The sequence below is a fragment of the Acomys minous genome, assembly GCF_964271855.1.
Source record: "Acomys minous genome assembly, chromosome: 6".
Classification (NCBI taxonomy): Eukaryota; Metazoa; Chordata; class Mammalia; order Rodentia; family Muridae; genus Acomys; species Acomys minous.
In genome coordinates this window covers 15,195,931-15,213,668 of record NC_140487.1, presented here as the reverse complement: position 1 = coordinate 15,213,668, position 17,738 = coordinate 15,195,931, and the positions used below count along the sequence as shown (strand labels likewise).

Sequence of the window (17,738 nt, the reverse complement as noted above, 5' to 3'; positions counted from 1 at the left end):
CCCACCTATTCCTTTTGCTACCTCTCAGTCTCCATTCCAGATGTTTATACCCTATGTTTATACCCATTTATGTACATATATAGAAATGTTACAGACTAGGATATGCATATGACAGAAAGCGAGTAGTTTTTTTGTCTTTCTGAGTTTTGGTCCCTCTGTTGGTATTGTACGTCCCAGTTCCACCTATTTTACTAATCAATGTTTTGACACAACTGAGTAAAGTTCCACTGTGTACATGTACAACATTTTCATTATCTATTCATTTTTTTAAATGTTAAAGATTAAAAAAAATAATGTCTATACATGTATGAGTTTTATGTGTCCATATGCATGTGGTGTCCTCAGAGGCTAGAAGAGGGCACTCGATCCTCTACAGCCTGACTTAGACACAGGAAAATGATTGGTCCCTCAGACAGCACTAGAGAAACTGGAAACGTTCAACACGCAGGCTTTTCTATTCATCCACGAAATGGATTTATACCCGAAGCTGGGAATGGATATAGTTTATCTTTGCTCTCTGTAGGACCAGGCCTCAGCCAAAGCTCCCAGACTATTGGGTTTATACAAGACTCCACACTTTGTTTCTCAGTCAGTAGAACCCACTGTTATGAAAGAGGCCTCAGACCTTAACGACAGAGTTTACTGTTGTGCTTATCCCACACCCTTCACCCCTAGACTTTTACTCTGATCTTTATTTCTCAGGCAGTAGAACCCACTCTGATGGAAGGGGTAACAGGTACTTGAAAAGTACATGTCTTCTAGATTTTTACAGTTTCTGTGATCCCGTAAGTCTTAACTTTATACTTTGAAGGCATTTATTAGTTTTCAAAAAAATTTTTTTTCTTTTATGACAGGGTTTTCTTTGGAGCCCAGGCTGGCATAGAAGTCACTCTGCAGCTGAGGATGCCCATGAACTTGCAACCATTTTGACACAGCCTACTGAGTGCTGGGATTAAAGGTATAAACCATCATTTCCGCCTTATAAAATACCTGTTGACAAAAGCATTCTATCAGAATGAAAGCTGCTTTTATTTATGTGCCAGCTTCTACTTTAAACTCTGCCTGAGTGGATATAATTCTATGCCTTCTTTCACTGTAGAACTGAAATTTGATGATGGAGCACTGATTCAGCAATGTGCTGTGGTTTTCTTTGCTTCAAATTTAGTTTTATAAGCTTTCCATGGCTTCATATTTCATACATTGGCCCACATTTTTCTTTTAAAAATACTGATTATTGAATATAATTAGCTATTAGGTCCTTTATCACTTTGAAATTGAAATATTGTAAGTGAAACATTTTCTCATGTTAATTTATAAATTCCCTTGACAGGCAAGAGAAAATTATTCTGCTTATACATGCAACACTTAGTTAACCTATTAAATTATCTCTATTTTAAATATGTTCCAATTCTAATTCTGTATGTATAACATAGTCTTATACTGATACTATAGATTTCAAAGTACACAATGATACTATCAAACATATGAAATAGCTTTAAGTCTCTTACTTCAATTTCATGAGTATTTTCATTCTATAGTGAATTTTCTAGGATTTTAGAGACAATAGTAAATAAAAATTATAATTTTCTTTTGTACTTTTTTTGATAAATTGAAATTTTGATTGATTTTGTTATTTTGCCCCTTAGGCTTTAATAAGCAGTTTTTGAACTGTGTTTTAATCATTTGAGAGGTCACTGGGTTAAGAAGTACATATTCCCAATTGATGGCTTAATGCAGAAATGGAATCACAATTTGATTACATTACTAGGAGATTATGTAAGATTTCAGAGGTGGGGCTTAGCTGAAGGAAGTTGGTCACTAGGGAGTGCCTTTGCTGGCAAGTTTTAGCTTTTTTCTTTGCTTTCTGAACCCCATGACATGAGCAGCTCTTGCAACCGCAGTTCCCTTCTGCCATATGTTTCGCCTTCCCACAGGCTTGGAGTCTGTTCTTCACAGACAAGCCTCTGAATCTCCAAGCCAAGATGAGATCTTTCGTGCTTGTAAATTGTTTCCCTCAACAATGAAGTTCTGACTAATCCAACCATCTATTCATCCAGACTGCATTATTGTTGCCCTCACGGTACCTCTTTTCATCACCATTGCATCTTGTCACTTGATGTTTTGGAGTGTGTCTCAAACTCTAGTCAGTTTCTCCAAATATTTCATCATGGCTATCATTAACTGCAATTCAATGTATTTATAGTTTTTTGTTTAAAATTTATATACAATGAAGTGAACAAATTAAAACTGCATATTCAGTTTTTAACATATGGACACACTAGAAATTAGTATAAACACTTATAAAGACTAAAAATACTGTTATGAACTCAAAAAGTGTCGCATTGTTCTCAACACCCAGATACTTGGTATTTTAGGTTTTCTTGTTTATCAAAATTATCCCAATTCCAGAGCTTAATATAAATGTAAAATGTACTTTGTGCCACTTTTTTTTTATATTGGGCTTTTACCCAATATAAAATGCATACATTTTGTTACATTGACTTTTCTTAGTGACTATATATTACTATTTAATACAGTAATCTTGTTTATCCTTGCTGTTGTCTTTGGACATTGCATTAAAGTTAACAAGAACACAACTACACTAATCTCTGAAACATATGTTTTTCTATCTATGGTTTCCTGTATCTACTAAGGGTCTTGACACATTTCTGTGAGTAAAAAAAATTCTACTGTGGTTATTTCTAAAGTGTGGTTCACATGAAACAGGAGTAGCAATATTTAAGTAAAGGAATTTAATCAATTCATATTTGGTGAATACTTACTTGCTGGGTGTTATTATGCCTTATTTATTTTGAGTGGCAATAAAATTTTCTTTATTTTTGAGATATTTTCAAGTAGTTATTTTTTCCATTTGTTTTCATGTATTCCTGTCAAGTCTTACAGGGGTGCAACAAATAACATTCTAATCAGCTCTTCTACAATCTCTCCCATGCTAACTAGTCTTCAGGGAACATACGTAAGTGCATGGCTTCCCTGCTACAGACCTGTCACGGCTTCCCACTGCCATATGTGTGTTGCCTATTTCCCAACTTCACTGCATATTAATTGTTTCTTTTTCTTTAATCTTGTCTTTTTTTCCACCTAAAATGAGACCTTTATATATATATTCGTTTCCTTTCATATAGTTCAGGTCAGTTAAAAGTCATCCTAGCAGAGAGAATCATTTTCATTGACTACATCTTTGTTCCTTTTAAAATACTTAAATACTTACCATTATATGAAGTGATCTTCTTTGTTTACATGCTTACTTGATTGAGGAAAAAAATCTACATCTCGTGTTTAATCTGCGGATAAAATTGCTTTGAGCTTTAGTTCAGTTATCTATCTTGTACTCTACGATGACACATTGTTAGTCTTTAAAGCAGCGTGCAAATGCTCCATGGGGAACATAAACATTGACAATTTGAAGAGAAATCATCTTGCAGTCCAGTTCCTATTATGTACTCTTTCTTAACATTGATCTGTTCGGAAATCCATTGCTCACACCCTTTCTTAGCTCCTATCCATCAATAGTCTCCACATTATATTTTAAAATACAGAGCTCATTTCTTGAGATATCAGCAACGTTCTACCTGGAAATGTTAGCACCCTGGTAGGGAAAGGAAAGCTGTTTTAAGGGCAGCAGATAGTCTTGTAATCCAGGTTGTTTCCAGTTGACTGTTTTTAATATAAGGAAAGACTGGTTGTAATTAAATATACAGACTGTGCAAAAGTAACTTTTATTTGCCAGATGTAATTGTTGGGCACCAGATGTTTTAAATATAATTTTTATTCTCCTGACGTAATTGTCACCTTGGAGGCTTATTGCTGAATAAACTCACCCTTTCTAGTTCTTTCTGAACTCTGGTTGGCTGGTTCAATTCAGCTCTTCTGGTCCAAAGTCCTCTCCAAGCTGATTGACTAAATATGGTTCTTCCCAGCTTCGCATTGAATTGTTCTAGGTGGCCTCAAACTAACTCTGATGATTGTCTCATCTTCAGACTCCTTCTTCTTCTCTGGCTTTACCTGTCTCTGCTGACCTCCACTGGACTGCATGACTCACTAACAAACTCAGCTCCACTGAACTGCACTCACTGCATTGACTCCCAACTGACAGAGCTCTACTGAACATCTGGAACTGGTTCAACTCTACGAACTATTGTATTGTATTTTCTACTCTGTACTGTACCCCACTCTACTGTCTCTACTCTATGGTGCTGCTCCTAAGTAGCTTCTCTTTCCTGTGCTGTTTTAATGGGAGTTAGGCATATTCTATCTTTTCACATCTTTCTCTGATTTTTCCCTTGCTCTGCCCCTCAAATAGATGTCACTTTCAAACATATCTATTTCTTTCTAGAAACTAACCTTACTTTCGTTGTTTGGGAATAAGGTGTGTACTAAGGGCATTTATTCATTTCAGCTGGATCACATAGACCTAGAAGATCTCTGAATGTGAATCCTTGCCAGAGCAGCTATGTTTCCGAATTAAAACTTCTCTACAAGGATGCTCTTGCAGAGGAGACTGGTTTGGTTCCAGCATCCATATGGCTACTCATAACCATCTGTAACTCCAGGTCCAAGGGATCCAACATGCTCCTCTGGCCTCCTTAGGCAGGCAAGTAGTACACATACATACATATAGACAAATGATTCATACACATACAATTATAAAACAAATAAATGTATAAATAATATTTTGAAGTTGTTTATCCATACATAGCTTTCAGATAATTGAGAAACTTCAAATAATTGAACATATTTATAAGCAACTCAATTCCCCCTCCTCTCTCTGACTTAGGAACTGTGCACATGTCTGATATCATTTAAGAAGTTAACAAGCAAGCAAGTAAACAAGCAAACAAAAACCACTAAAGATTCCTAAAATTGAAATGAAATGGAAGATGGTAGGCCTTAAAGTAGGCAATGTGTATAAGAAGTTTGTATGCAGTGAGTGCATTTCACTAATGATTCAGTGCAGTGACCTTTGCTGGGCTACCCTCGCTCCAGAAGCTGAGTTAAAATAAGAAGTCCCGATCTTCTGAAATCTTCCAGAGACATGTGCCAAAAGCACTTATCAAGCCAGAAATGAGAAAGAAGTTAGTTTACAAAGCTGGATGTAATAGCAATAGTATGCTAGAATGCAGGGAAAATATTCCACAAATTCTGATGCACTGAAACCCTAGCTTTCTTTGCTGCTGTATAATCTTTTTTTTCCCCCCTGTCTGGAATCCATCCTGCTTGAAAATGTGAAATTCTCGTGTAGACCAAGTGAGGTTCAATCTTATTCACACCACTGTCAGTATTTAGCATTTTCAAATGCTGCCTCTCTTCTCTGAGGTTGCTTTTTAACATTCAGAGTGTGGGTTTCATCAGCATCTTTGGCCTGGAATTCTCTGGTTTTCATGTCCTCTGTCTACTCCGGTCTTTTGTTTTGGGACCTAGTATATGCCACCACTTTGTATTGGCCACATGTTTTGGGTAGTAGGGACCCCTCTATCTACATCTCTTTTTTTCTCAGACTTTGTCAAAACCTATGAATTTCCCCCCTTTTCTGAGTCACTGCTTAGGCTGGAAATGTTATAAACCCCTGTGAGTAAGGCTGCTTTTGAGGCTGCCTTTGTTTCTATCTTCTGGGAATGAGCCTGCTGTCATTCTGGGCCTTACTGCAGGACCATGTTGAAGCAGGAAATAACTTGAGATGTACTGAGGTCTGTTTTCAAATCACTTTAAATGTCAATGTAATTATAGCTCTAACCACATTGCATGTGCGTGTGTGTGTGTGTGTGTGTGTGTGCGCACGCACGCACGTGCGCAGGCATGTGTGTACACATATACATATTTTTAATGTATTAAGATCACAATAAGCATTTATGTCATTTCTATTTTACAGTTTGACATTTGATCCTTTATCTCATGTTATCTCTTATTGATTAAGAAAAAAATTTAACATCAATTTTCTTCCTTGGACATTCTACTCTTTGCAAGATAGGCATCAAATTAGATTTGGGAGGTAAAAGAATCAAAGAAAAAGAAAACTTCTTTCTTTTCTTTTTTTAACAGATGTTTTCACACTGAATGGATGAATGACATAGCATTCTAGAAAACCTTCTCCAAATCCTCACCCTTTGAGAGTGGACTACAAATTTTCCTTTGTTACAGGAAAATCTCCCCCCGCCCCGTAGTTTTGAGTAGCTGCAGGTGATCTGATTATTTTTGTTATATCAAGGATCTTTACCTTCATAGTAATTTTAAAACATTGCATGATAATTTTAGATACTGACAATTTAAACTGATTTTTATGTCATAAAAGAAGGGCCATGGCTATCTGAATACTTACCAAATACCCAGGATATGATTAAGATCTTGAGATAAATTATAGTCCAGGGCTTTGCAGGATCGAGAGGCAAAAACACAGGCTGCTCCCTTCCAGCTCCCAGTCAACCTGTGTCCAAGTAACACACAGTGGAGCCTTTCTGTGATATTTAATTTCTCCGGGCACCTTAACTACTTGCCATTTCCCCAATTCTTTCTGTTCAGTAGGAAATGATGCAGCTTTCTTTTCCATTTCCCAATTCAATTATATTCCACACCATATCGAGAGTATTTGTCACACCATATGACATTTTACAGATAATCTTGGAATTATCTTCTCTTTAAACCAACAACTTCTATAATGGTTATTTTGGTGTATTTTTTTTTCTTAAGCTTTAGCGAGGCAATTTATCTTCAGCATTGCCATCTTTATATGAGCATGGGTATGTGTACTCTTCAGATTGCCATCTTTATATGAGTTTGGGTGTGTGCATGTGTATGTGTGTGCACATGCCATATATGTGGGTGTCCCTGGAGGTCAGAAGAATGTATTAGATCCCCTGGACCTACTGATAGAAGCAGTTGTGTGCTGTCTGCCATGGGTTCTGGGAACCCAACTCAGATCCACTGGAAGGGCATCAGCAAGTGAATTTAAGCACTGAGCCACCTCTTTAGCACCCTAACACTGTTGTTTTTAAAATGATAGTCACAAATGTGAGGGTCAATGTAGATCCATGACACTCATGTAAAAAGGCAGGTGGGCATGATAGTTGGCCTGTTACTCCAGTGCTTAGACTTTGGGGACTGGGGATCTCTGAGGCAGGCTAGCTAGCTAGAATAGGGAAATTTGCAAGCCTAGAGCTAGCAAGAGATCCAGAGGACAATTGCAGAGGACATCTGAGGTCAACTTCTCGACTAACACACACACAGACACACACACAGACACACACACACACACACACACACACACAGACATACACACACAAGCACACACAGACCCACCACACAACTCACAGACATATATATGCAAAAAGAAATGAATAGTAAGATTAAAAACTAAAAAGATATTATTCAATTCCTATTATATATTTATACAATTCTAGATTCCATTTTAAATTTAAATTAAAATTTTATACCTATGGTTCTGAAACATACTTTATTTGTACATTTTTTTCTGCTTGTTATTTTCTTATTAGGTGTTAGTGTATGGATAATACTTTTTTCCTTTGGAATGCATTGAGGAATTTGCTTTCTTCTTTTTTTTAAATTTTTTTTATTTTTTTAATTTTTTGCCAGAACTTTGAAGCTCTCTGGTCTTAGAGCTTTCATTGTCAAAAGAGTTTCAAGTACTAATATAATGTCTTTAATACTTACAGGGTCACACATGTTATGTGTGAGTTTTACTAGCTTGTGCCTTTCAAAGACTTTGTCAACTTCCTTCTAACATGTTGGGTTCCCTAATGTTGACCTCTGTGCCCCAGGCTTACAAACTCTGTCCGAGAAGTTAGTGCAGACAGTCATGATTCACCCCATTTACTTTCCGTTTCTCAAGGATCATTGTCTGTTCTTGCTGAAGTCTGCTATCATGAAATCTTTACAAATTTTGTTTCTTTAGGTTGTTTCAGGCAGGAATGCAACTCTGGACTCTGTTTCTTCATTTTGGCCAGAAGAAGAAGAAGAAGAAGAAGAAGAAGAAGAAGAAGAAGAAGAAGAAGAAGAAGAAGAAGAAGAAGAAGAAGAAGGTTTAATTCATATAATTTCAATCCAAGTTTTCTTGGTGTTTGATTACTTCTGTCATGGTGTCAGTTGAAGTTCATGAACCTGGTCATATTCTATCCACCATGGAGTATCACCCAGTCACTATGTAACATTCAACTTGAAAGCTCTTTCCCTGAATAAAGTTAATCTAGGTTTAATTGAGCCTCTCTTCTTTCTTATTTTATCCTCTAACTAAGAGTAGATTGAGAGTCTTGCTTTTAACTTCCTATTACTGGTATCTCTCCAGGTCAAGGGACACAGTCTCTATTTCCAGAGGAGGTCTGGACTTCAAAGGAGTACTAGAAATATTATAAAGTTAAAATAATCTTCTTAGTTTCACATAAACGTGGGGTTTATTTTTGAGAATATAACAATTGCCTTTGAATAAAACTGCAGGTGCCCATGAACAAGAGATGGTGACAGCACTGTGCTGTTCCCTCATCCGTCCTGTACGCATGTTAGATGTGGAGAAATGAAAAAAGGTCTTTACTCTGCTATTTGTAGGTAGCTGGTTGTGAGTATCTGACTGTAGTTATAAAATATTACAAAGTAGTTCAAAATTCTATACATCTGAGTAAAACATAGACTTCAGTGGTTAGGCAAAAATCCTATACAAAAGAGGTAGATAGACTATGAAGCAAACAAAAATGCTTCTAAAGAACATCACATCCAAAGCAAGCTGTACGCATGGCGACTACTTACCTTGGTGATATAACTGCTTTCCTTTAAAAAAAAAACACATCAAACTTTTTTTAAAATTTAATCTTAATTCCTTTGAATATTTATACATTTTAGGTAGATCTATATAAAACAGTATTAAAATGACATAATATAAGCTTAAATTACCAGTTTAAAAATTATTGTCCCACACTGAGTAATTAATTTTCTCTTATTCCTATTAATTGTACAGAACAATAGGTTGCCACATGTCACTAATTCACATAGATATATATTGCTTTTTTGAATTGGTCCTCAGAGTTCCACTAACTAAGCATGCTTTAAGGCTAGATTTACACTCTACTGCTGTTATCCTGTTGAAGCTGATATTCAGAAATAAAATGTGTTCATAAATAAGAGTGTATCAGTACAATTTGTTGTGTGGTAACCAACTATTTTTGCTTGATATTATTGCCAGTGTTCCTACTTTTTAAGTGGTACATGCTCTGTGAAAGGATCAGTTTCTATTTATTTTAATTACTTGGACATTTTCAAGCCTTGGGTCTTAAAGTTAATTAAGTCTGAAGTCTTACAGTTAATTAAGGGTCTTACAAAACAATTTAAGTTGGCATTAAAGAACAGTAACTCTACTTAATATGAAACATTTAACCTACCATTTTGCTCAGAACAAGCCAATAAGGTAACTGGGTTTAGATAGTGGGTAGTGTTGCCTAAAGCTCATGGCCATAATGTTTAATGATTTTCTTTACTTTAACTCAATGTAACTTTACATATGCTTCCACACATCAAAAATCTCCCAATTTCAGGGTAATTAATAATTACTTATCTGATCTACATGACGTAAGTTAATTCTGATTAATTAGGCTCCTTCTCCTGATATAAATTAGTCACACATGAACTAAAATGTTATTTGCATTTTCTACATTGTGATATTTAATTTGCTACAGCATTTACCATAATTAGGTGTTGAATATTATAATTTTACATAAAATATTTACTTATAAAAGGTATATAAATAATTATTTGTATACTAAACTTAAACAAACTTAAGGAACTTTAAAGTACTATAACAGGTTTTTTAAAGGAAGGCCTGGTGTCTCTGTCTGTTTTTGATCTTAGTAACTAATCTATAACCTGTTAACTGAAATTCAATTGTTACTCATTTGAGACCACTCTTTTTCTGGAAGGGGAGCATGGTTACTTTTAGAACCAATCAAGAACCTTTCCCCAGAACAGAATTAGTCTAGAGATTATTGTTTCTACTTAGATATTTATTGTCCAAGGATCCATTAGTACACAAATATGAAAGTATATGTAGTACTTCTGACATTTCCTGGAAACTGAATACAATTTGAACAAATCAAGATTATCTCATATCTTCATATTTTCATGAAAACTGTTAGATTTCCTGAACCAATGCTTATTCTTTTGTCCACTTCGACTCTATATTGACAATGTTCTGCTGCACTTCGAATCATATCCAAAGTGTCCCTTCATTGATTAATTTTAGCTTTCTTCTAAGTTGCCAACTTTAGCATTGTTATATCAGGATCAGGGATATCAGAAGGATGTGCAAGTTAATGTTGTAGCCAGTCTTAGTCACTTGCTATTGTCACTCCAAAATTTCACAGCACATTTCTATTTTGTGTGCTACAAAAGCTTGGTCTTTCATATGAATAGTAACTCTGAAATAATATTTGTAATCTTTTTATTTAAAAACGTGTCACGTGTATTGGCCTTTGTCTGTGAAAAGTTTCTTACCCCCTTTGATTAAATGTCCTTTGGTATTTCTCTATTTTGACATGACTGTAAGGTAGCAGAAGAGAAGGCAGAAGGTAAGATCTCTGGAAGCTTATTGGGCAGCTGATGTGGACAATATGAGGGAACTTTCAACTGAGAAACTCTGTCTCAAACTACAGATAGAAGGTATCAGAAGGACAACACTTATCTCTTACCTCCACACACCACCCTTATGACATATGCATGTGTATTTACATGCACACAGACACACACAGACACACAGACACACAGACACACACACACACACACACACACACACACACACACACACAAGTTCTTTAAAATTGGGGCATAATTTGTTACTTGGCAATAGTAACTGAAAGCACCACTGTAAACTCAAATTTTCTCACTTATTATAACTTCAAGTTATTGATATTCTTTTCCACTCAGTGGGCTTCTTCTGACTTCTTCCTTTGATTTTTAGTTTTGTGAGGTCCCAATTGTCAATTTTTGGCCTTAATTCTTGAGGAAATGGGATACTGTTCAGAACATTCTTAGAGACTCTCATGGAACGTGAGCACAAAGGCTGACTGTGGCTTCTTACATACATAGAAGAGCTCACACAGAACTTCAAGCAAACATTACATCACCGCAGAAGGCTGAGGAAAACTTGCCAAAGGACAAACCTTGAAGCAAAAGGATAACCTAGTGTCATGATGTCCCAAATGCACTCTAGAAGGCAACACGAAGCATTGAGCAGAACTTTAAGGTACCATGTCTGTCTCCCATATTTCCATCTTCTTTCATGTGGAATATTTACATCACTGATAGGTATAAATACACACCAAATTACCAATCTTCTTTTTTTTTCCTTTGGAGAATTGTCTCAAAAGAAATCATTTTCTGCAATAGCTGGCAGCCAATACCTTTTGAGTTGCTGAGGAATGGCCCCCAACGATGTCCAAATAGCAATTCCTGACCCCTTTCTACAGAGAAAAAGGATTTCACTGATTTACTAAAGCTTGCAGCCCTTAAAATATAGATTATTCTGGGGGGGGATCTGAGTGAAATAATTTGCCTTCTTAATAGTAAAGGGATTTTCTTCTGACCAGAGATGCAGGAAAAAAAGAGATGAAATTAAATTCAGAGATAGCTGAAATCCTAGAAGAATTTACTGTATTGGTGCTGGCTTCAAGACAGGAAAGTAACTGAATTAGAGTGTGCAAACCAGAATAAAAGAGCTGAGAGAAGTTCTAGTGAATAACAAGTATGGACATAGTCTCTTCAGTTCCTTTAGTTCAGTGAACTGAAATCAGCTAACAACTTTAATGAACTCAGAGATCCTATTCTCAAAGCCTCTAAGGAAAAATGCAGCCCAGCATCCTAATTTTATTTGAATCAATAGGGTTGCACAGTCACTGGATGCATTATTTTATGATAATGATGACACTGTGTATGGTGTTTGGTGTGTGTGTGTGTGTGTGTGTGTGTGTGTGTGTGTGTGTGTGTTGTAGAGGAAGTTTAATCCAGGAACATAGCTACTTTGGCAATGGATCACATCCACAGACCTAGGTCTACGCGATACAGAAATGCCCTTACTACACACCTTTAATCCCTCTGGCTGGAATACAGATACATCTTTAGTACACACCTTTAATCCCAAACAATAATGTCTAACTGAGGGACAGAGAAAGTGACAAACCAGAGAAAGATCTGACAGAATGAGTCACAGATAGGATATGCCCAACTCTCATGAGAACAGAGAAGAAAGAGAGGTGACTTAAGGGAGCAGTGCAGAGAGGAGGCAGTTTTCCTGGGATAGTTGTACAGAGAGAGGTTGCAGAGAGAACTTGCTAGATACAAGTAAAGACAGACAAGCCAGAGGATGAGAATGAGCCAGAAGATTAGAACATATTGCTAGAGTTAGTCTGAGGCCAATCAGAACAATTCAGTCAGAAGCTGAAGAAGCCAGTTTGAATCAGTTAGCTTGGAGAGGAGTTTGAGCCAGAACAGCTGAGTTGAGGCAGCCAGCCAGAGTTCAGAAAGAGTGAGTTTACAGCAATAAGCCACTGAGATGACAGTTACATAAGGCGAATAAAAGATGTGTGTGCATGTAGATGTGTGTGTGTGTGTGTGTGTGTGTGTGTGTGTGTGTATGGGCGGGTGTGTGGGTATGTGTTTATGTGCCTGTGTGTATGGTGCACAGGCCATAGTACATGTATGAAGGTGAGAGACACTGTTTCTCGCATCGTGTTGCTCTCTTGCTGTGTCTACTCTACCATGTATATTAGGCTAGCTGGCCTGAGAACTTTCCTTGTGATTCTCTTGTCTGTGTCCCCATCTCACTTTGGAAGTGGTGGGATTACACAGCTAGCTTTTATGTGTACAGAGACTGAACTTAGATCGTCAGGCTTGCCTGATAACTGAGTAAGTGCTTTTAACCTTGAGCCATCTCATGAGCCCAGTAGCTGCACTTATTATTTTAAAAATTGTGAAAATATGCTGTATTCTTGAGACACTAATTTACAATAATCTTGTGGCAGCAGTACAACAAATAAAATGAAATTTTAACTTTGAAGTATCATGTCTCAGAATGACTTCAGTCTTTCAGATCTGAGTAAGATCATTTAGTAGAAACAGAACAGTGGAAGGTTTAAATGACACAAAGGATCTCTAAATTTTACAGTCCCATCCTTTGACCATCTCTCAACATGTTCTTCTGGGCCATGGTGTAAAAACTGTTCTTGATGGCTCATTGAAAATTACTGAGTTTGAGGCCAACCTGGTCTGCAAAGTGAGTCCAGGATAGACAAGGGTACACAGAGAAACTTTGTCTCAAAAAACCGAAAAAAAAAAAAAGGATAATCATCATGAAATCATAAGTATATATCAATATTTTATTACATTTTGATGCAACTGAAAAGGCATGGGAGACTGTTTTTAAATTTTTAATTTTGAAATTAATGTAATTACAGCATTTTTATCTCTAAACTTCACATTTGTATTTCTACCCCTTCCCACTCTCCTTCAAATCCATGGCCTCTTTTTTCATTAATTGTTATTATATATATATACATTACTAAATATAACCTGGTCAATGCACATAATTTACATGTATACGTTTTCAGGGAACACTGTTTGGCCCTGGGCAGCCAACTGGTGTGTCGTTCCCTGGGGAGGACAGCCTCTTTCACTAGCTTTCTTCAGTTGCCTATTGTAGAGGAAGTTTTGGTTATGTTATGTAAATATGTTTTTGTTTTGATTCCAAATGTGGGTCACGAAACTGCCTTTAGTTTATCCACAGCTGATAAGAGCCTTGAGAGAGGGCATGTAATCTTTTTCAGCTGGAAACTGCCTCATGTGTGGGGTGTGGTCTTTGTCATCTGGAAAACATCCTTGAAAGAGGTCACTTTGAAGTGTTCCTGGAGAGAAATGCTCTGGAGAATACTTCGCGAAGGATGCTGCTGAGTCATCTCACTGCTGCTGTTTGCTGCTACGGTCTGCTGTCTTAGCTGGACTGTTGGAATCCTGAAGGTGCAGAGTGGTATCGCCCGAAAGATCTGAGTCTAAAAAGGTCTACATCTCCCGTCCCTATTAACCTTCCGCCTCTCCAAAATGAGGTCCAGTCCATGAGTTAGAAGGGAGGTAGAGGCATTAAGAAACTCCAAATAAAGTGGGTTAAAAAAAAAAAATCAAAGCCTACAGCCTATACTTCCGTCTTTCAGGTGGAGGTCTCCTGGACTTGTTCCCACTCACTTTTTCATGCTCATTGGTGCTGTCAGTGTTCAGCTCACATTTGGGCAGTCATGTTGGTGTGACTTTATGGGTGTAGCATCTGATATTGCTAAGAGACAAAAATCTTACTCCATACTTCCTGATCCTCGGGCTCTTACAGTCTTTCTGACCTCTCTTCTGCAGTGGTCCCTGAGCCTTGGGCACAGGAGTCGTCTTGTGGATGTAGCCGTTGGGATTGGGCTCCACACTCTGCATTTTGATTAGCTGTAGTTTTCTGTAGTGGTCTCTATCTGTCACAAAGAGCAGTTTCCTTGATGAGAAGGGAAGACTGCACTTACATGTGGGTATAAGGACACATGTTTATAGACTGTTCTTAGGGACTGTGCTAATTTATTAAGGGTTCAAAAAAACATTTTTATTTAAATAATTTATTCAGATTACACCTCAATTGTTATCTCCTCACTTGTATCTTCCCGTTCTCCCTCTCTCCCCCTTTCATCCTATTCCCCTCCCCTAGGTTTGTGACAGAAGGGGACCTTGTCCCCCACTGTAAGATCACAGCCTATCAGGCCTCTTCCTGGTAGCCAGCTTACTCTTCCTCTGAGTGCTACCAGGTCTCCCCATCAAGGGGACGTGGCCAAATAGGGGGCACCAGAGTTCATGTCCAACTCAGTGCCTGTTCTCCACACAAATGTGCTAGATCTGGATATGGGTTCTAGGTTTACTGTACGCATTGTCCTTTGTTGATACAGTGTTTGGATCTGGACCCAGGCAGGTTGTCGAAGTTTTCAGTGTGTTTTTCAGTTCTGTCTTCTGCCGTCCTCACTGAGATACTCCCAGCCTCTGTTGCTTCACATCCCATATCATGTATGACTTCCTCACAGATGCCTACTATGGGATTTGTGTTTAATTCTTAATAGTTTCACCCAATAGCTTTCCAATAGTCTTTTGCTGTTATTTACTCCCCAACTCTTTCTAACTCTCCTTATACCTACAAATATAGATTTGTTTTGTTGATTATTTCAGCAATACCCTTTTTACCTATTGAATTATAAGATCCCTATAGGAGAGACTATGGATGCTTTTGTTTACCAATACATATTTAAAGGTTGGCAATGTTGGCCACACAGTAAGTACATTTTTAGTAAATGTTTAAAATGAATAAATCAACACCACACCAATAAAACATGGTGAAATACTTAAAATTCCTTGATAGGAAAATTGAGAAGCTTCTCTTTACAGTAATACACTTGCTAAGGCTACGGGAAAGGTGAGATTGTTTGTAGTCATTTCTCTAATTCAAAATATTCAAAAAGAAATTGTGGACTGATTTAAAGAAACCCCATTCTGGTGAGTAAGTAGCACAACTGGAGAAAAAGTGTCCCTTTGCAAATTTACTAAGAGCAAATGAAGAATGCATGAGAGGTTATGTTCTTGGAATTTCTTCCATTTTTTTTTTAAGTAAAAGAAAAACAGCCCTAAGGAAAACATAACTGTTTAACAGCACCAACTATCAATTGGAGGATTCTAAAACCAAACCAATGAGAATGGGTTTATCCTGAAAATTTGGCTTTCATGATTACAAATAGGATAACATACCTAGTTGTTAAACAAAATCCCCGAACACAAGGACATATTTTGGGGGCCCTTTATTCTGGTAGTTTTCTGTTCCCAGTATGAAATATTCCTTGAGCCCACCTTGCTTCCTCCCTTTCTTCTCCACACTCTATCCTTCTGGACACCTGCTTATTTCTTCAGTGAAGAGCTATAAAATACCACAGTGTTCAGAAAAAAACAATTCTTTGTAAATGTTTTTCTTTGCTTCTTTAGTCTGGAGCCAAAAATATCACATGCTTCTGTTTTGGGAGCAACAAAAAGAGCTTCTGAAAAATGTGGACGGATAGCAGAGACAGGGTGGCAGTATTTTTTAGAAACAGTTTTATAGCACCAGATGGTCTAGTATATTCTCAAACAAATATGTCACCTATAATTTGATGAATACCTTCCAAGGTAAAATAGGCTTTTTTTTTTTCCAGCAGAGAACAGATGGTATCAGTCAAAAGCATATCGAGACACTTTAAGAAAAACTTGATGGCTCAAGTGATTTAACCAACAAGATCTCTGTGTTTGAGGGTTTGAAAATTGTCATCTGAAAATAATTCAGCTTTCTTTCCAAACTTCACTCCATGGAGAATTGAACTAGCCATGTTTTACTTGATATTTGCAATAAAATGGTGAGAATTCCATTTTCAAGTATGTATTATTTTAGGCTCAAGGCACAAAAACAACCTATGTGTTTCAAAATAGCACAGACTTTGTGACTTTGTGCTTAGACATGAAACAGTTAATGAGACTAAACCAGCTTTTGCTTTCAGTGTTTTAAGCTGATTTGAACAGGCAGCTTTTGTTAATTTTTTTCTTAAAGATAAAAACAGATTAACATAATAGAAAAGAAAGGCTTCTATGAGCTGGAGTGAAGTGGGAGTTTCTGGTTTCTTTGAAGACTCAGCTGTGTCATGGAAATGTGTTTTTTGTTTTAGTCCCAAGTATGGCATGTGGGAGGGGTTTTCCACCATTGAAGAACCGTGACCTTTGTAAGTGGAAAATAGACCCATGAAAGGATAAGTGAAGTTTTCCTGGAAGCTGTCTCACACAAGGGGCTGCTGGTAAAAACCACCTTTGTGGACTCTGAGAGGAGATAAATAGAGGCCCACAGAGAGCGAGAAACCCTTTTACATTGATACGCCTTACAATGGTTTACATAGCTTCTCTGGTCTTCATTTTTCAACACTTCGCTTCTCAGGCAGAAGCCCTCCAGGTAGCATCTCATGGCACTCCGGCTGATGCTGGCCACGTCTGCTGGCCTAGTCAATGGAATTTTGCTGCTTCTGCTGAATCATGCCACTGCCACTGATTCATGTTGCTGTTTGGTATTTGCTTTTTGACTGGACTGTTGGTATCCGGACAACATGGAGTAGAATCACCCTAAAAAACGTCCACAACCCCTACCCCTATTAATCTTTATTCTCTTCTACTTCTGGTCAGTGGGTTGGAAGGGAGGTAGAAGCATTTAAGAACCATAAATAACATAGGTTTTTGAAAAATCTAAGCCTACTGGGGAGATGACTCAGCAGGTAAGTGTACTTGCTATACAAGTGTGCAAGGCTGAATTTGAATCCCAGCATACATGTAAAAAACCACATGTGGTTTCATGCCCTTCAAACCTCTCAGTGCTGTGGGTGGCTTTGTGTGGGGGAATGGGACAAGAGGATTCTTTGGTTTTCATGGTAGTCAGCATAGTCCCAGGTACAGAAAGATATCCTGTTTCAATAAAATAAGGCAGAGAGTGAAAGACCAAAACTGCCGCTGTCCATCACACAGAAATGAATATACATGTTGAGAGTTCACACACACACACACACACACACACACACACACACACAGAGAGAGAGAGAGAGAGAGAGAGAGAGAGAGAGACAGAGAGAGAGAGAGAGACAGAGAGAGAGAGAGAGAGA

At 37.4% G+C, this 17,738-nt stretch overlaps 1 long non-coding RNA gene across 1 annotated transcript in view; it reads left to right on the top strand.

The window, feature by feature from the left end:
• LOC311599439 overlaps positions 1 to 8,413 on the top strand; it is a 61,653-nt gene extending 53,240 nt beyond the window's left edge. The window contains exons 2-3 of the long non-coding RNA XR_014779893.1: positions 855 to 958; positions 7,928 to 8,413. This is a non-coding gene — a long non-coding RNA (uncharacterized lncRNA). The remainder of the gene's footprint in view (positions 1 to 854; positions 959 to 7,927) is intronic.
• Positions 8,414 to 17,738: the final 9,325 nt, after the last annotated feature.